This window comes from Daucus carota, chromosome 6, assembly GCF_001625215.2.
Source record: "Daucus carota subsp. sativus chromosome 6, DH1 v3.0, whole genome shotgun sequence".
Classification (NCBI taxonomy): Eukaryota; Viridiplantae; Streptophyta; class Magnoliopsida; order Apiales; family Apiaceae; genus Daucus; species Daucus carota.
In genome coordinates this window covers 9,141,012-9,163,063 of record NC_030386.2, presented here as the reverse complement: position 1 = coordinate 9,163,063, position 22,052 = coordinate 9,141,012, and positions in this window count along the sequence as shown.

Below are 22,052 nucleotides of genomic sequence, written 5' to 3'. Positions count from 1 at the left end.
AGAAGATGTCTGCTACTAAATATGATAACATTCAAGATCTCCAAATTGGAAGCTACGACTACAAAATCAGAGTAAGGGTTATACGATTATGGCGTGGAGCTACTAGGACTGGAGAACAATTCAAAAACTTTAATGTCATTCTGCTGGATAACAAGGTCAGGGTTGAGTTGTTATAGTTTAAAAGTTATCACTTTGTATATTTAACAAGTTTTCATCTTCAAGTCTTAAATTCATTGGATGTTATAATTTTGTGCAGAGTCAGAGAATGCATGCTTGGATTCCTACTTCACGCAACGATGAAATGGCAAGAGTGATGCACATAAGGAAAATCTACAAGATCAGAAACTTCACTGTACAGTTCCACAAACCAACTGACAAGTTCAGATGTCTACGTAATGACAAACAAATTGTTTTCACAAAAGACACCACTGTACAAGATATGGCTGAGAATGAAGTTATGATTCCTCTCGACTACTTTGACTTCTATGAACACAGCCAGCTGAAAGAACTATCAGAGCAAACTACCTACTTAACTGGTAAATGAATACTAAATTATATGTGTAATTTTTAAAAATATAAAAAACAGTTTCATGTGCGCTTTTTTCAGATGTTGTAGGTATTATCAAGAGACACGAGGATTTTAGAGATCTGGAAAACAAACATGGTCAAAAACAAAAGCAATCAAAACTGGTGATCACGGACGGAAGGTTTGGCTCTTCACATATTAGTTTAGACACAGAGCTATGTTATGCCTCTTGCATATAAAGCATACCTGTTTTTTATCTCCAGATCTAACGTCAATATCACTTTCTGGGATTCATTTGGAATTAAGTTTGAAACAGATATGAAACAATTTGTTCAGAAGCCTGTCATTATTATCATATCATGCTGCCGAGTGGGAAAGTGGGATGGTATAATACTTCTGTTTTCATCAGCAACTTTTTTAATTTATGTAATACATGACAATTTAAATGAAATAATTTAGGGGAGATCGATATTTCTAATGTTCCTGCAACAAGAATATACCTCAACTACAAACACCATGTCGTTGATCAACTGAGGAAAATGTCAGTTCTCTGTTCACTTATATTAATTCTAACTATCATCTCAACTACAGTCAGCATATTCTATATTCCTTACGTATTTGCTTAGCTGTAATGTTGCAAGAACAGGTTAGCCAATCCAGATTTTGTCAAACAAACTTTGGCCGAAAAGAAAAAAATGGAGATATTACTAATGAAAATCGAAGATATCAAAAAGCTGGGAAAAGAATACATTGATGTCAGTCCATAACATTTATTCTACAATACGAGACTACTGCTTTTTAATTAGTTTTGCTAATATTTTGTCGCCGTCCCAGAACAAGGTGTTAACACATATCAGGATTACGTCTGTGGAACACACAACAAATTGGTGTTATACTGCTTGCAGTGGATGCTGGAAAGAAATCAAATTGGAAAATTCAATCCCCGTTTGTGAACCATGCAATAGGTTCGTCCCATACCCAGAGATCAGGTAATTAATCCATGTAATGCATTAGTTATATTTTATATTAATCAGTACTTTTAATATCAGGCTTACAAAAAATTACACACTAAATGGATTTCAGATATCGCATTTCTGTTAAGGCAGAAGATGCCACTGGTGAGGTACAAGTAATCCTCGGAGATAGAGAAGTTAGGACACTCATCCTTAAGAGAGCTAGACAACTGCTGGAGGAGGTACACCTTACTTTCGGTTGTAAATGAAAAGTTAGTTCTACATAATAATTTTACATTTGCCATTGGAAATCTTATTTCCTATAACATACAGCATGCTGGAAGCGGGGATATGCCGCAGTGCTTGAAGACTCTAGCTGGAAAGGACTATAGTGTTGTACTAAACATTAAAGAAATGAACATATCCAAGTCCTTTCATGTTTACTGGGCAAGCAACATATGCAATGGATTCATCCGCTGGGGAGAAAAGAATAGAACTGTTGATCAGGAGAACACAACATCCACACAGGTTAGATCTTATGGTACATACATACTAACATTTTCATTGCTTGGAGTTGCTATCTTTCTAACTTCAATTTTTTTTTTTCAGAATCAGCCTACCACCTCCACAAACACCGGACAGACTACCACCTCCACATACACTGGACAGGGTATTTCTGATCTCGACCTCGCATCCACCTAGCACTAAAACCAGATGCAGCATATCGAATTTTGTGTTTTTGTTTATAGCCAGATCGAATGTTTCTAAGTTGTAATGATTTGGCTATCTGCTACCTTATGTAATTCGGCTTGTGTAGAACAAAATGATGCCAGGCATCAACAGGCATTCAGAACTAATTAAATATTTAATCAAATCCCAGCTTTGCATTTCTACTTTCATGAACCATGGCAAATAGATTCAATTACTACTTCCATATGTATCACTAACTACTTATATATGTAACCAGCCATTGTGCTGCGGTTTTCAAACTTTTGTAAAACAGTACTGGCAGAGACAAAGTGAAAGCAAAAGCTTGACCTTTGCAGAGCACTATGGCTTGCAGACAACATATACTTTCAACTACGAATCCAATGTCTACATACCAGAAGCAAAAGCACACTTTCTGGACAAAAACATACAGTCCATATGTGGTGAAAGCAAAATAATAGAGCACCAAGCAGAGGAGTACTCATTTAAAGTGCGAAGATTCCTTATGATAATAGCTAACATCCAAGGAAGAAACAGTCCTCACCATTAAAGCATTCAAAGAAATATCAGTTTAAATACCAGTCTGCTTCAAAGCAAATATTCACAATAACATGGACAACTTCCCATATCAAATGATAGCAAACCTACGCCCTCACACTACAACTGCATGGAGGATTAACGTCCGAGTATCAAGAATGTGGCGAACTTTAAATCGGCATGGGGAAACAGTAGCATTGAACTTGATTCTCATTGATGAATTGGTAAGTACACATCTATCAACATAGAAATTATACATCCTCATAGCTTAGAACGTTACTAAATTGACTGTCACGCTTACAGGGAGGCCGCATTCATGCATCGATTCCACCACAAAACATCGATCAACTAGAGATTCATCTTAATGAAGGAGAAACCTACAACGTGCATAATTTCGTTGTTCGGCCATATTCAGTAATGCAAACTGAAAGATGCTTTCAAAACGATATATATATACAAATGTATCATATGACTGAAGTTTTCGTTACTGGAGGGGTAGATTACATCCCGGCTCATATATTTAAATTCACTGATTTGTCAGCTATAATCAATGTTGCATTGCAAAACATATTCCTCATTGGTGAGCTCTATTTCTCAAGTGCACGCATTTACCACAAGTGAAGCACTTTCTAACTGTTTGCTCTCTTATACAGATGTTGTTGGTATAGTGCGACAATTCCAACCAATAAGGAACTTCAAGAACAAATATAATCAAGAACAATTCTGCATTCGATTTACGATCAATGACATGCAGTTTGTGCTTGGAATCTTCATCTCTAATTTTATACAAAGACTAAATGTACAACATTTTAATTTCTTTTCCCATCTTTTAACAGTACTTCAGCAGAGGTTACATTCTACAACGAACTGGCTCATTCTTTTCATCAAGCAATCCAGCAAGCTGACGAGCATCCCATAATTGTTATCATTTCAAGCTGTCAATCCAAATTCATTCAAGGTACTTCTCAAAATAGGAAATTATCCTTTTCTAATGTCTTCGTAAAACATTGTTAAATTTGTGTTTTAGGTGAGCCAAAGTTGAGCAACTTGCAAGCAACAAGATATTTCCTAAATCATAATCATGAGGCAGTGGAGGATTTGAGGAATGCATTAAGGTTGGCAAATTGGCGTCTCGACTAGGCTTCTTCAGTATCTTTCAGCAAGAAGATGAAATCCCTGTTATTTCGTCATTTTATTTCTGTAATGAATTCTACTGTTTGTAATAACTTACGGGAACTTGCTACCACTCTGTAATATTCTATGGTAACTCGGTACTTTGGCTATCTTTGCATTCGGTCTCCTCGGCATGTTCTGCAACATATACTCCACCGTGTAATCTAAAGTAATATATGTATCCTAACGTGCAGCTTCGCGTAACTGCTTTCATGAAACATGGCATAAATAGTATCAGATTGTTTCTTTGTTAAATTGAAAAGCCCAGCAACGCGGGCAAAAAATCTAGTATATATATATATATGATGAATTATTGAATAAATTAATATTTTTATATAGTTCTATAACAATAATACATGACTCATATGTATATCAAATAATTAAATATAATGTATATCAGGTAAGTTGGGTGATTGTTGATAGTTAAATTTAATATATTTGAAGCTAATATTAAACTATATAAATATATCGAGTACTATTTTTTTTAGTTAATCACAAGTACACACCACTAGTCGCATTCTTGACCTACATTTAACAAAGTCAAAATCTCAATCACTACCTCAATTTTTTGTTAGCTACTACTTTTGTATTCTTAACATTAGAAAAAACGTGTTACCTATCATATTATAATAATATAGATTTATTAGTTTTAAATTAATTACTATTATAAAATCTGAATTACATACAAATCTCGAAATCCAAAAATAGGGACGGATCAGATTTGGATATCCAGACCCGAACCCGAACCAACCGAAAATAACAGATCGAATTTGGATCTTAAAAAACCCGAACGGATCTGAACCGTTGCCATTCCTAATTGGTCTTTTTTTTTGTCATAAGGAAGATAATTTCATTAATAGAAATAATTGAAAATACAATGTTTGAAATAGTAGAGTTTTCTTCATTCAAAGAAGTATATTATTTAACTGAAAGTAAACAAGGACTCCTAGACATTTGGATAATATCGCCTCCAACATCCGAAAAGATCACCAAAAAACGCCTCGTTAAAATTCTATGAGAAAAAAATTCAAAAGCGGAAAAAGAGTGCCTTCAGAAAAGATATACATCGTTTACAAGCAGACTAAAAATAAATTATTATCTTCTCATAACTATATGAAGTCTCTTTCATCATAATTATAACTAATCTTGTATATCGAGGTGCACGAGCCTTTTTGAAAATATTATCTTTCAAAAACATCTTGAAAATTAAATCAAACAAAAATAAAGGAAACAAGAGTAAATATATGTATAATTATACATATTATATAAAAATAAGGAAAATATATGTGATAAAATGATATTGAAGACGTGTTTATATATATTTGACTGAAAAATAACATAAAATATAATCAAGAGAATTTTTTTAGTGAGATACTGTAAAGAAATAAATAATAGGTATCAAGTCTAAAATAAAAATATAAATAAGCCAACAACATGGCATTTGATTGTCTCTATAAATAGTACAAAAAAGCATTTTATTAAGGAGATTTTCTAAGGTGTGCCCGTGGGTACACAATAGTCCATAACTTTCATGAGAATGGTAAATTTTGATTGGTGGACGAATAATAATGTTGATGGCCCCCTGCATGTACACAAATTTCACCAATAAAAACAAGTCATTTTCATAAAAGTTGGTGTTTATTGTGCGCCCTTGGGCACACATTAGAAAGACCGTTTATTAAGATACAATTATCGAATTATCTTCTCAGTTCTCCATCGACACAATAATCCCACTTCACCACCGAAAAATCATCCATCCAAAACAAATCTACCATTCTCGCTCTTCTCCGTCGTATAATTAACAACCGTCGTAATATAAATATTTAATTAATTTCGATATTTCTCACAACCTACACCAACCCCTAGACAATCATGACAATATTTAATTAATTTCGACATTTCTCGCAGCCCACACCAACACCTGAGACAACCACGACACCGCCACCTACTCGACAGAACTACCACTACCGCCTCACGTTTTTGAACCATCCTTCTCTCTCCTCTACATCACTCTCAGAAAGCCGCCATAAACATTCAGACTTCCCACCTCGCGATATTGTCGCCACTGCAGCCACTCATCCTTCCCAATACATAACTCTCGATCTTCCTATTCATTGCCTCTACAACTCAATTGACTGTAACTTGGCGCCATCCTTCAACCCTTTAAAAGCTTCATCTACAATCACATCGTGTTAGACACCCCTTTTATTTAGTTGTCGTCATCGTTAACTCAACCGAGATCAAATCAATTCTCTTTACCAATAGATGAATAAATAATACTAGAGGGAGTTTCTAAGATTATTTTATTGTTTTCAATGACTTATCTTTTTTATTCAATCACTTTATATTATTCTTTTTAAAAAGTAGATATAAATAAAATCTATAAATAATGATAGACATGCCAACATATTTTTTTGTAATATATTTACTCAAAAAAATAAACGAAATATCACATAACTCTTCTTAAGTTTAATTCTAATATACTTCGAATTTCGGAATAAACAAAAATCATTATATAATTAATGTAACTTTAGCGTTATCCACTGCAAGATAAGCAGGAAGCGACAATTAATAAAATATGACTTAAAATTAATCAAAAAACATTTTGTCACATATTAATATTTAAAAAATATTTACAGATAGATAATTGAAATGCTTATTGTTTCAACCAACGATTTACAATTTAAAAAAATATTCATAAAAATTTAATTTCAAAGAGAAAATAGAAACTGTCGGTTAATATAATATAATCAAATTTAAAATCATTATCATATAATTCCCCATGGAAACAAATTATGTGCATCCAACAATAATAAGTTACTAAAATGATAAAATAATGTTTGACATAAAATTATAAATAATAAATTTTGAACTATATATTGTTGTGTGTAGAATAGATTTAAGACGGGTATTAATTAAAACATACTCATTATGTCTCTTCATTTGTATACATTTGTGACTGAGAGTTCGAAACACATTTTAAGACTCTTATTAAGTATAGGTCCATAAATTATTTTTAAATTCTTTTCCTACTCTGAATATAAATATTAAAATAAATTATAAAACTATATTTCATAAAAATCTTAAAATATATTAAATGACAACTTCACATAAAAATAAAAATAACGGTCAAGTTAGCTTAGTGGTATGAAATAAGTGGATGTTAGTGGATGCACTCAAGTTCGAATCCCTGGACGATTTTGGAAAATTGCGACGAATGATGGGATGGGGTATCTGGGTCCATGAAGACAAGTTTCATATAGAAAGACGAGGAAAATTATCTCAGAGATTAAGCGAGCAGAGGCCACTACCATCTTCTTGCACAATATTCCGGAAGAAGCGCTTGGAAGAGAAATCTGGCAACTGTTTAACTCGTGTGGCGAGGTAATAGATATTATATTACCTAGAAAGAGAGATGTAAATCGGAGACGATTTGGTTTTGTGAAAACGAATTCAGAGAAGGAAGCAAGGGCCATTATCAGTAATGCGAAGATGGAGAAAAGATTGGGGAGTAGGATCAAGATGAGCATAAATGGAGGAGATATCAAACACGGGGTGGAGGTCAAGAAATTTAGGAAAATAAATTCTCAAACGCCAGTAAAGAAGGAAGCGAAGGAAGAAGAGGAAGATGCTTTCAAGAAATCGATGTTTGAATTTATTGAAACAAAGATAGATGAGGAAGGAGAAAATTGTAAGATAGGCTACACTTGGTTTGAAACAGAGGTAAACAACCTGCTGGGGACTCTAAATGATATGGGCCTAGGTCAGTACAAGGCAATATAGATATCGATAAGGAAATTCATCATTCGAAAAGATAAAAAAGACAGCTGGGATGCTCTGAATAACTCGGATTTATCAGTCTGGTTTAGCCAAATCAGGCAATTTGATAACGAGGATAATATAGTGTGGTTGAAATGTAGAGGTCTGCCCATGCCAGCATGGAAGGAGGATAACTTGAAAGCTTTTATGGATCGGCTAGGTAATGATATAAAAATTCTGTATAAAGGATTAAAGAATGAGATTACATTCATAGAAATCAAGGATGAAAAGCAGCTTTATGGAAAGGTTCTTCCTATGAAACTTTCACAAGAGGAGGTTGTCAAATCAGTCAATCTAACCAAAGAAGATGATAGGCTCACGAAGAAAGGAATTAATAGTGGCAAGGAGGAGGGTGAAGGGTCTCAGGTAGATCAGAATGTGAACTCCAGTGTTGAAGACATACCTGTGCAAGATAAGTCAGCAGAAAAGGTAGTAGATGATGGACCTAAAGATGCCTTCCTAAAGGGAATTCATGTGAAGATATTATACAGATGCAGACTAGCTCCGAAAAAGTATCAGAAGACAAGGCAGGCTTAGGAGATTCGGAGAAGTCAGTGGTGTGCACTGGTAACAATTTAGGAGATATGAGCAACTCTCAGTCCACCATGTGTGCAGGATTATCAATAAAACTAAAGGTAAAAAGCAATAGAGGCAAGCTTAGGAAGAGGATGCCATCTCTTAGGAACCCTTTCGACATTGGTAAGTCGATCAGGATGAGAAAGGTCAACCATATGGGAACAAGAAGGAATCAAAATAAAAATGGAAAGGCGTTAAATACTTGTCTACCTATTATACCAGCTAAAGTAAGGGGAAGTTCAGTCCAGGAGGCATTGGAGATTTTAGCCTCAGCAAAAAATATGGGATTGAGTATCAATAGAGATAGGGCTACTATAGTCAAGGAGATAGCCAAAAGGCTAGAGAGGAAAGAGTTGTGATTTAGTTTGGTCTTGCAGTTAGAAATTAGGTGGAAATTATCAATGAATTCGATCAAACTCATGAATTGGAATATTAGGGGAGTAAATAATAGTATTGCTAAAAGAAATTGTGGAGAGATGGTAGGTAAGAATAAAGTAGGGATAATTTGTTTGCAGTAAACCAAGAGTGTAGATTGGTCAATTAGCCCAGGTCGTCATTTTCTCAGGAAAGATAAATATGGAATGAAGTATCAACCATCTGAAGGATCCTCTAGAGGATTGGCTACTTTTGGGGACATTAACATGTTAGAATGCATAGCCCTAGCACAATTTGCACACTGGATTTGGATTACTTTTAGAATAAAGCAAGATGGCAGCAGAATACATGTGGTTAACATCTATAGCCCCCTGCAAATGATTAGGAAGAGGAAGCTCTAGCAAGATATGGGAGGGATCCTAGACTGCATCAGGGAGGAACCTTTGTGTGCTTCATGGGTGACTCCAACTGTATTAGATCAGAGCAAGAAAGGATGAAGTGTGTTTATGCTAGAAAAGATATAGATGAATTTAATGCCTTGATAGAAGATCATAATTTGCTGGATATAGGGCTGGAAAATGCTAGATTTACATGCTTTGGATATGACGGTAATAAAAGCAAATTGGATAGAGTTCTGGAGAATGCAAACTGGTTCAATTTAGTCACTTGCAATGCTAAGGCCCTGAGCAAAAAACATTCAGATCACAAAGCTCTACTGTTGTTTAGCATGGCAATCCAAAGTGGGCCAAGTCCATTTAAAATATTCAATTGTTACCTAAATGATAAGTTGTTGGAACAAGTAAGACATAGGAGTTGTTTGGAGGACAACTGGGTAGGCTTAAATATCCAGGAAGCCATGAAAGAAATCAAGGCAGATGTCAAGGTACTGTCTAAAGACAACAAAGATGAAATGGAAAAAGACATAGAGCAATTTGAGACCAGGATGTCTGAGCTTGAAGAATCTAATTGGGGAGACGAGAAGCACCAGATAGTGAATCAAAATCTTCAAGATCTATATCAGATTAAGGACTTAATACTTAGGCAAAAATCTAAAATGTTATGGCTCTCTCTTGGTGATGGTAATACTAAGTTTTTTCATCAAGCTATTCAAAAAAGGAGATGTTCAAATAGCATTGCTAGACTGCTCTGGAAAGGTGAATGGATAGTCGATCAAATGCAGATAAAGGAGGCCTTCTTTTCTTATTTCTCAGAATTCTTTCAGAACTCACATATTAAATTCATGTCATTGGGGACATTATCTTTACCTCAGCTGTCTACCAAAGGGAAGCAAGCATTGGTCAGCGATTTTAGTAGCCAGAAAATTGAGATGGCCCCGAATTCACTAGCTGAGGACAAGGCCCCTGGGCCTGATGGCTTCAACATTATAAGCATCAAGTATTTGTGGCCATTTTTGAAGCATAAGATGGAGATCTTCATTAAGTCGTTTGATTCTGAGGCTAGCTTGCCTAGGGGTATTAATTCCTCCATTGCCTTAATACCAAAAATTCTTGATCCTACTACAGTAAGAGACTTTAGGCCTATTAGCTGTAACATCTGGGATTATCCGTGTAATTATTTTAATAATTAATGAATATTACGTGAATAATATATGAATTTTGTGAATTAATTGTTTCTTGTCCTATTAATATGGCTGCTTGTATACGATCAAATTTGAGGAATATCAATTTTTATATGCTCAGTACAAAATATAGTTTATTTAGATATTTTCATATTGATTTATGTATTGTCGTATGATTTTATATTTGGTTTATGGATTTAATTACGTATATTAAATTTAATTATTAATTATTGTAATTTTTCGAAAACCGTCAACCCGTAACGGTACCGAGATTTTACTTCCCGAAAATTTCAACAAAACTCACCTTTAGCCTAATTTGAATATTCCGAACATTTTTCATGTTTTGACTTTTTCGATCCGGAGTACGGTTTTCCCCGGAGTCGGTCCGACGGAGCCTTTCGGGCATTTTAATTACCGATAATTATCTGGTTGTCTCGATATATGTGAAAACCAGATATTTTGATTATTATATTATTTCCTTTATCGTAACACGTGCAAATGGGACCCGCATACTAATGATTGATTTAAAAAGCCCCGTTTTGATAATTATCTCGAAAACCGGTACCGATTGGACCCGCTGTATTAGTATTAAGGTATTAAACATCGTATCTTCGTATCATATATGATCCAGAGGGGTATTAATTATTCGTATATATAAATAGCCTTAACCGTATTTTATTTCATTCGGTATACCATAATAAACAGTTAAATACAGGTTTATCCAGAGAGTGTTCTTCGTGTTCTTGGGATTCAAACGAAGATTTGAAGGCGTTATCGGACTCGGATTTTGACGTTCAAGTACTCGAATCGAAGGTTTTGAGGTGTAGAATCATAATACGGCATCAAAATCTCTGCAGAAACATCAGGTAGGAAGGAATTTAAGAATTTAAATTCGGATTAATTAGTTTAAATTAGGACTTTTTGATGTTGATGCTTTTTGATTGTTTTGATGATGCTATGTTGTAATAATGTTGTGCTCGTCAGTTTGGTATATCATACATCAAAAACGGAGCTCGATAACATAGGTAATTGTAGGTCTGATTCTCGAACTAGGGTTTGTATTGATATGAATGTTCTTAATTGAATTTGGGAGTTTTCATTTGAGGGAATCTGGGTGTGTTTTGAGGCTGGGAATTGGTAGAGCGCGTCGAGAGGAGTTGAATGGTACCTCGAATGTAGGTGTTGGAGGCTGGAGTCGTCCCCGCCGGAGTTTGGAAACTCAGCGGCGGCGGCGGAGGTTTGGACGGAATTTCCGGCCAAATCGCCGACCTCCTGCGCGATTGAAGGCCAGGGACAGACTCCTGGTGGCGTAGAGAAGGATTCTGCACCTTTTGGTGCAGAGAGGAGGTGGTTGTCGCCATCTCCGACGGTCAGAGGCGGCTCCGGTGGCAAATTGCCACCTGGTCCCCCGACTTTTGGAGATGGTGACTTTTAGTCACCGAGGTTTTCAAACTTTCACCAAGTGCATCCACCTTTAGAAACTTGATAGTTTGCACCCCTGTGGAAACTTTCAATTATTTACAAAATAAACCTTTTCAATTCATTTACAAAAATCATTTTTAAATTAATTATTTTAATTTCAAAAATAGTTTTTAATTATTAATTATTTCAGAAATAAATCTGATTTAATTTATTAATTAATTTTAATTAATAATTAATTATTATAATTGGTCAATTAATTTAAATATTAATTGATTAATTGTTTTAATTATTTATTAATTAATTTTAATTGATTTATTAATTAGATTTAATTATTTTAGTTGATTTAAAAATTCCGAAAAATAGTTTCGAGCTTTGAAATATTTTTCTAAAATATGTTTGACGCTCGTTAATTGATTTCAAATGATTTCAGACTTGATTTCGAGTATGCAAATTTGATTATTGATTTATAAAATGATTCTCTTATCTGTTTTAATTCCGAAAAATGTTTAAAAATCCATATTAAATGCCAGAAAACTCCTTTTGACTTCAAACCTTCTTTGAAAGATAAATTTTATTGAATACTTTATGTGATATGTGTTATGTGCTATCTGATTTATGTGTTACGTGTGTATGTGAATATTATATGATTGTTTTGGACATATCTTTCAATCCGTAAATCGGATTTGGGTAAAACGAAGGGTAGATTGAAGCTCGTTTTGAGTGTGTGATGATGAGAATAGTATGAAATCACATATTGATAGATAATTATTGTGATTAGCAGAGGAAGCAAGACGTAGAAAAGGAAAGCAAGTGGCAATAGAATAGTATATCGAGCAAGTGCAGTAAAACGTGAGATCATCAATATAAGGCAAGTTCCTTGAGACTTTCCTTCGAATATATGTTGTACCTGTTGTGTTTATTTAGTAAGCTTTTTGTTTAAGCCTTGTGATCCGTTGAATCATGGCATGGATTGCTTACCCTGTTGATTCTTGAACCTTCAACCAGATTCTTTGAACCATAGCATGGATTGTTTACTTTATTGATTCTTGAGCCTTTGACCAGATTCTTTGATACTTGCTATGAAACCTATTTCAATTGTAAACCTTCAATTCTTGAAACTTCTAAATGATTACCATTTGAACCTCATTTCATTTCACTGACATACCCTCGATACCTCAACCAGTTTATCAATTACATATCCTTCAGACCTTAACCAGTTGATCAACACCAAATAACGTCTGTTATGACATATACCTTACAGTTGTTTGTTTCCTTCCATAAACCCAAGTTTCTTTGATCTTAAAGGCATTCATTTATACTTGGATCCTTTTGTGAACCTAGAACCCTTCTTCATATAAACAATAACCTTTGATATGCTTTGCCATCCAATTATGCGATACCTAATTCTTTGATAAACCCTGAAGTTATTCCCCATTCCTTCTTTGAAATACATTTGAGATACTTTGAATAACATTCTTCTTCTGCTTCAAAGTTTATTTATGATGTTGGTGTTTCTATTTTATTGAATAATATTGTTGATCATCTTGATTTGTGATAGAATTGGATAGTTTTCTAAACTTGGACCAAATGAGTGGTCAGACCAGATGAGTGGTCACATTAGGCCAATGTGTGCCTTGGATCCAGTGATAGAGCATGGCGGGGCCTGCTCGGGGTTAGTGTCTGACTGATCAGCAGCCTAACCTTTTTTTTAAAAAAATAAAATTAAATATCCAATTCCAACTGATATCCTAGAATGAAGTTGATACCTTGATTTGATCTTATTAAACACTGGTTATCATCGGCTTATCGTTCATATTTAAATTATTATTGTTATACTTGCTAAGCTAGTTAGCTCACTCTTGCGATACTTTATGTTCTTTCCAGTGAAGGCAGAGAAGGTTGGTAATGATGACCCTCAGACTAGTGGTAAGGCCAGGATTCCAGGCTGAGTGACGGAGGGAGCTATCAGCAGCACTTGGCTATATATATATAAACTAGTTTGAGTAATGGGACACTCGTGACGTGTAAGCTTTGTAAGAACGATACTTTGTAAGATTTAAGTTTATATTTGGGATTTGGGTTTGTAATAATTAAGTTATGTTGTGGCTTGTTTTATACTTTAACCTGTTGCGATCCGTGGATGTTTAAGGGTCATTGCTTATATTATGTTAATTACAGGTTTATATTATGTTGTGGACCCCAAACTTCTGACCCGGGTTTGGAGGGCGCCACATTAGCCTCATCAACTCTTCAATGAAGATACTGATGAAAATCTTCGCAACAAGATTAGCAAATCATATGGAGGACTTGATAGGAGATGTTCAGAATAGTTTCATTAAGGGCAGACAGGCCTCAGAGGGCATTATCATAGCAAAAGAGGTTGCACATTCTATTAAGGTAGGAAGAAACCAAGGTATAATCCTAAAGATGGATTTTGAAAAGTCTTTTAACTCGGTTAACTGGTGTTTCTTATATAAAGTGATGTTGGCGATGAAATTTGATCAGAAATGGGTCAAATGGATAAAAGCTTTATTAGAGTCAACAAGAATCTCAGTGCTAGTCAATGGTACTCCCACCAAAGAATTCTCCCCAGAAAAGGGTCTCAGGAAAGGTGACCTCATATTTCTCATGCTCTTCAACTTAGTGGGAGAAGTCTTGAATATTATGCTAAATAAAGCTTATGATGAAGGCGTATTCAAGTGTTTCTCTCTGGACAAGAGTGTTATGGACATCACACATCTGCAATTTGCAGATGACATAATAATTTTCTTAGATGGCACAATTGAGTCGATCAAAAGTGTGAAAAGGGTCCTTCAATATTTTCAAATACTCTCAGGCCTTAAAATAAATTACAACAAGAGTGAATTATTTTTTTCAAGCTCAGCTGATGGTACATTAAAGGAATGTGCAGACATCATGGGATGCAATATAGTATCCTGGCTAATGAAATATCTAGGACTTCCCATAGGATTTCATCCAGAAAAGTATCCTTTTGGGAGCCTATGATCAAGAAAGTGAACCTCAGGCTAGCAAAGTCGAAAGCAGAGTCACCAAGCTGGTAGACTTACCCTCATCAAATGAGTGATGGACAACTTGCCTATTTATTGGATGAATCTGCACTACATTCCAACTTCAGTGACAAAAAAGCTCGAGAAAATGAGAAGAGACTTCCTATGGGGGGATGTGAGATCAGAAACGCAAAAGGTTAATAAGCTTCACCTAATCTCTTGGGAGAAAGTTTATCGACCAAAAAACCAAGGGGACTTGGCCTGGTGCCTATAAGAGCTAAAAATTTGGCCTTATTAGGTAAATGATACTTTAAATGGGAAAAGGAGAGACATCGATCCTGGAGTGTTTGGATAAGAAGAAAATACAACTTTTCAGATAATGTTAGTTTAGGTGATGTCCATTTTGCAAAGTCTACATCTGAGAGTTTGAAAGCATTCAAAAAGGTATCAGCCCATCATATCCTAATGGGCAAGGTTTCCCAGAACAATTTTAGCTGGAAACTGCAAGATGGCAAGACGGTGCTGTTCTGGGAGGATAAGTGGTTAGATAGTGATCCTTTGAAGGACATCTTCAAAAGAATATATAAATTTTCAAATCTCAAAGGGCTAAATGTATTTAGTGGCTTGGAAGCAAGGTTAGAAGGACAAGGGTTATTAAATTCCAGCAATTGGTCTAGGTCTCTCCTGGGAGATGGACGATGTCATGAGGGTTGATATCATTCTACAGAACATTACTCTCTCTTCAAGCAAAGATTCATTAGTTTGAGCTCTTAACAGCTCAAATTATTCAGTTAAGACTACTACCAATCTAATGAGTTCTTCAACTTGCATTGTAAACTGGGAATTTATCTGGAAACTGAGAATCCCTCATAAGTTAAAGATTTTTTTGTGGAAAGTGCATCCGAATATCCTCCCTACAAAATCTTTTCTGGTGAGCAGAAATATCATAGACGAGGAGAATTTCCTTTGCCCTTTATGCACAATAGGGTTGGAAACAACTAGCCATCTGTTGATAGAATGTGAGGTAGCTCAAGCAAAAATAGTCTGGAAATCAGTTGTAAGTACAGTTTTATGGATTCTGTGGCTGGCTGAAATAAAATGGTCTTTCAGAATGACAGGACCAACATCCATGCAATGGTAGCTATAATAAAACAGCAGGCCAAGGAATGGTGCTTGGCTTTCCATCTTATACACAAAATAGCAGCATCTTGGTGGATCGCAAATCCAATGGGAGCCATAACCAGCTCAGAGAGGGTTCAATTTAAAGAACTTAAAGAGAATACATCAGGGTTAATGGCTTTCATAGATGGATTATGCAAGCAAAAAAGGAACAACAAGCAAGCTGGCATTGGAGGAATTATCTATAACAATATAGATTCGATTATATTCTCCTTTTATGGGCCTTCCCATGCTAAAACTGCATTCGAAAAGTCGAATGGCATGCCTTTAGTCATTTGGTACAGTCTTTTGCCAACTCTTCCTGGAAGAATCATGCAATTACAATTTTTCAGACTGTATGGAGCTAGTTTACAAGGTTTTAGAAATAATTACTTCGAGTTCTCTCGAGGAGGACATCGACATTAAGGAAATTCTTGACAAATTAAAGCTGGGAGTCAAGTTTGTTCATAGTGACTTAAACTATGTGGCAGATCAGCTGGCTAAAAAGGGAGCAAAAACTGCTACTATTAGCAATTGTTGAGTTCAGTCCAAAAGCTAAAGCATTGGACTGTATCAAGGCCCATACTCGCACACTCGAATAGTCCATGGGCTGTACAGAAGGCGATGAGTCGGCTCTAGTTTACTCATTTTACCCCAAAGTTCAGCTATAAATATAGCTCAGCTGTCACTATTAGTTACTATCAGTAAAATCAAATAGTCACTTAGCACTCCCTAAACCTCTCTTAGTTCCAGTTAAGCAACATCAAAAAATGGCCGAAGTCGATATGGTTGATGCTGATCCCAAGTGGAGAATGCCCAGGAGGGGCTCTGTGAAAATCAACGCTCACGGATGCTTCTTTGCTACTACATTGCCTGACGGCAATGTCACTGGTATTGGGTTAGCAATGAGAAACATTAAGGGTAGGATCTTGTTGTCGGGGTCTTTAGAGATCCAAAATCGCAGAATTAATGAATATTATGCTATGCTGGAGGGATACAAACGAGCTTACGTCAAAGACTGGCACAATTTCACTCTTGAAACTGACCATGAAGAATCCTATTGGGAATGGAGGAATTCTTCTGGAGGGAGTTCATCCTGATCACTCCTACATTGTTCAGCAACTCAACCAGCGTCGAGCTGACCCCAACTTTCAGGTGGAAGTTAATTTGTGTGACAGAAACGTAAACGAGTTAGTAGCTTACTTGGCTGATCATGTGAAGAAACTTAAGGTAATGGTTGTTATAGCACAGCCGTTTGGGAGAATTTTTGAGATATGGAACAATGACATGGGTATAGGGCCAGCTGAACCCCGTTCATGGCAGTAAACGAGGAGGATATAAGGTTGGGGGCTGTTCATGATGCTGACGAGCTCAAAGAGGTGGAAATGGATGAGGTCGAGGTTCAAGAGCAGATTTAGGAGCCAGTTCAAGGTGAAGCTGCCATGGCGAATGCCGATGGAGAACCAGTCGAGGTAGTAGAAATTCAGGATTAAGTTGGAAATGAAAGGCGTGCATGCATAGCTTCGGTAATGGTTAATAGGGTTGTAGTTGGAGATTTTTCATGATTAAGTATACAATATTGTGTTTTGGGGGTTGTAGTGGATTTCCAAGGAAGAAAGAGGAGAAGGTCTTTTTGGTGGATGTGTGCTTATTGGTAGATTATCTGCTTGGGCTCATTCATATCTAGTGTTTATGATACTAATAGGTTCTTGTACCCAAATATTATTTATATATCAATGATTCTTGCCTTTCAAAAAAAAAACGGGATGGAAAAGTATCACATAATTTCTTTGAAATGATCTTGAAATCTCGTATTAAGACTGACAGACTCTAATTTCCACTCGTATTACTTACTTGATTTTGATTCGAAATTGATTTATTTTTATATTTGATTTTTCCAAATTCTATATAATTTCATATCCATGTTTATAATAATATAATATATTTTTATTTTTATGAATTCATATTATTTTTGATTTAAAAACATTATTATTTTTTAAATGAATTGACTTAAAAGTTATATCAAAATTTGTTTTAATTTATAAAAGTTAAATAAATTTTAATGTTAATTTAAAAAAAAGCATTTTCATCTCACTTTTTTTTAGTAATTTTTTAAATAATTTATAAATGAAAATGAAAAGACAATAAGAATAGAAAATCATATACCTCAAAGGGGGTGGTGTATGATTACAAACCTTACCGTAATTGATTATGAAATTTCTCCATCAACGACAATAATCTTTTATAATTGATTATAATAATGTATATTTTGCATTATTCAGTCTTTTAAGGAAAATTTTTTGAATCGAAACAAATTTTTATTTAGTTAGTATTTTGATTTAGATTTTAAACTATAAAAAATATATAATAACCCATTGCAGTTTGAGCTAAAGAAAGAAAGCTTAGACGTATAAGTTAGAATCAGTTTGTTTGTAGTGTTTGTATAAATAATTTATGAATCAATTTTTAGCTTATAAGTCAGAATCTAAGAAGTCGAAAATCATATCTTTTTTCATTGACTTAATTTTTTTTTGAAATTTGTCAGAAAAGTAAATGACCATATTAGAATATCTATTATTATATTAATTTTGTAACTCCATAAATTTCAAATTTATCAAATAAAATTTAAAATATATAAAATAAAAACAATTTTTCACTCATAAATAACTTATCACCTATAAATATGAAACATTTATTATAAATAAATTCAAAATATAGCCTCGACCAAAGGAGCCTCTGAATATTTGAGATACAGAGTAGGATATCATTTAGCCAAGTTGACTTACAATTCCATAATCAGGATGCCACGAATAACTTATCACAAAACAATGGAAATAATTGAATAAATTAATATGACGCTGCGTGAGTTTTAACTATTTTAAGGCCCTACGAGAAGATACTCTTTGCTTTTTTATATTATTTAAGAATATTCAGTCAGGTTTCACAATCGGTAATTCGTAAGCCTGGCAACTGAGTTGCAATAAAATAAAAAAAAAAAAATCCTTGTAATGATCGGGTGTTGGTCGTCATTATCACGATAACAATATTTAATTTCCTAAATATCACTATTCAAAAAATAACCTCAAATATTCATTTATTAACGTTACATCATGTAGCGTTTGGGATATCATAATAAACACTACATTTTCTGGTGTTCTGTAGCGTTAAAACACAGAACACTAGTTTATATAACGTTCTGTTATAATCAAAAGTTAAAAGAAAAAAACGTTATATCGTCTAACATTTTGACAGGATTAAAATAACTAAACATTACATAATCTACGTCGTAAAAACGCTAAATTATATGGCGTTTCACAACTCTGTTATCCTGGGTATTTCACTCGGATTTTGAAAGATCTGAGATATTTTTCCTCGGGGTCATGCACAAGTCACTCTACCGCATACCTAATAATTGAATAAATTAGTATGACTCTGCATTGACTTTTAACTATTTTTGGATGCTCTACATACTCTTCGCATTTTTGTTACTCCCTCTGTCCCATTTAATTGTATACGTTTCTTTTCAACTGCTCGACACGCATTTCAATGCTCTTATAAAATATAGTTCCGTAACTTATTTTTGAGATTTTCTTTTTCTGAATAAAAATATAACATCCAAACTTTAATTCAGAAAAAGAGAATTTTAAAAATAAATTACACAACTACACTTTACAGAAACATTAAAGTCTGTGCCGCGTCCCCGTCCCCCAATGTATACAACTCAGGGGGACGGAGGGAGTATATTTTATTCTATTTCATGAATATTCAGTCAAGTTTCACCATCGATATGCCTGGGAAGTTGCAAATAATTGTTAAGGTTTTATACCCCTCTCATGCTCATGCACAAGTCATTCCACCTCATAGCTGATATAGAGCTTGTTTGCGAGGATGGACATTCACCCGCCCCGCTGATTCCAATTCGATCCCCGTCCCGTTCAGATTGAGGATTTGAGGAATTTTGGGCGGCGGATTGGGAACGGAGAAAATATTAAAATTAGTAGATAAAATTAGTAGATCGGGGTAGGGTTGGGGATTCGTGTCTTCCTATCCCGATCCCCGACCTAATTTCGATTTTATATATATAGAGAGAGAGAGTCCAACTCTAATATAAATCAAATTAGCATACAAACTAAAATCTCAATTTTTAATCATTACTTTTAACTGTAGTAATCACTATTTTGTACATCACATATCACTATTTTGTGTATAACATATCTATCAAATATAAATATATCATACATATATATATGCAACGTATGGGAGCATCATGTCCAATTGAACTGTAATAACGGACGTCTTGTCACCATTACCAACCGTTTCTATGACTTGCCATCACTAATAGTCACATACACTTGTCATCATAACTTACAAAAACTAACGATTACTTACCACCATTATACACATTCTCGTACGACTTGTTACCGTCAAGAACCCTTCCAAGATTGAAATTGATCATCTATAATCAATCATCAATAGTTTAAATAAGTAGATTTTCTAAATTTTGAATGATTAAAATCGCTGCTTTTATACTGTATAAACCAGTAATTACTGCAGTATATATTAGTGATATCCATAGTTATAAATAATGAAATATATAATTGGAGTATTGGAGTATAATATTCATACAATATAATCTAGTCATTTAAATCTTAATTTTTTTTTGTTCTAACAATATTTGTAAACATTCGACAACCTGCAGATTATGTTCTACAGCATAAACATTTAATCAAAAGAAAGAATAGTTACTTTTATAAATCGTAGGACATTATGTTCTGCAATATAACTTATAAGCAGAACAATAATCTTAATACTTGTTAAAGTTGAAAGATATTAATGAATAATTGATAATTATGTTTAAACTACTTATAAATGCTAAATTATATATAAATTTGGATAATCAAAGATATTATTTATGATTAAACTAAAAAATTGTGATTTGTACTCCAATACTCCAATGCTTTTACGTACTCCGTAGAACTTAACTCTCTCTCTCTCTCTCTCTCTCTCTCTCTCTCTCTATATATATATATATATATATATATATATATATATAAATTATTAAAAATAGATACAACATCCAATATTATTAAGATAATCTATAATTTTATTGATTAAGTTTTTTTGTTGTAGTATTGTATATTTCATAATTTTAAAAGTTTTGTTTATTTATACTATAATTCAATTTTACTATGATTTGGTCTTAAAAATATGTGATAATATCATTTTATTAGTATATTTTGACTTAGTAATTGTTTTTTATTAAAAATATATATTTTTTATTGAAAATAAAAATTCCCAAATCTCCATGGGGATCCCCGTTCCCCGTTCAGGGCGGAGATCGAGGAAAAAAGAATCCTCAATCGAGGTTCGGGGATGGGTATCAAATTAGTAGCAACAAAAAAATCAAAATATTAGATTTTAACATTTATAAATTTATTTTTCTTATAATTTGTTAGGAATATGTTATGTTTGATGATACAAAACACTTTAATTTTGTACTTAGTTATTTTCCAATATAACTGATCAATGGATATCATACTTATTGTAGTATCCATTAATCAGAAACCCATCAATGAATGATGTGGTATTCTAACAAAACTGTAAGTATCTTAGCAAGTAATAGATGTTAAGTGACCAACTGATATAGCAATTGTTCTATCAATGGATGTATAGATAGGATGCCATAATTGTAAATATTTGAAGTCGTGTAATCCATACAAGTGAAGTGAAGATCAATGGCTAGTCAAAGCATCAACGACTGGATAAAATTATCATCAACGGTTGCACAATCCATCAACGGCTAACCAGTAAACCTATCAATTGATGATTCAAGAAGCTGTCAACGGCTACATTCTTCTTAGCAGTTGATGACTATCAATTGACAGCTACAAGTCAAGTAAAGGATAAAAATCACATGGGTTGATGTGAAAGGTGTTGCACCAGTTTTGGAAGCTAAACTAAAAAGAGTTTAGTCAAATATTGAGAATCTTGAAACCTACTATTTCAAGCAAAGCAACAAGAATTTCAAGCTGCCAAAAATACCATCAAGTCCAAGAAATTCTATATTTATAACTGTTTGAAAAAAAAGTAGGTGTATGCTTTTGCAGACTAGCTTAGTTTGTATTAGTATATATTCACATTGTAATTACATTTCAATGTATCAAACATACCAAGAACTGAAGAGCAAAGTAATAGAGATAGCAAGCAAGAATTTGTAA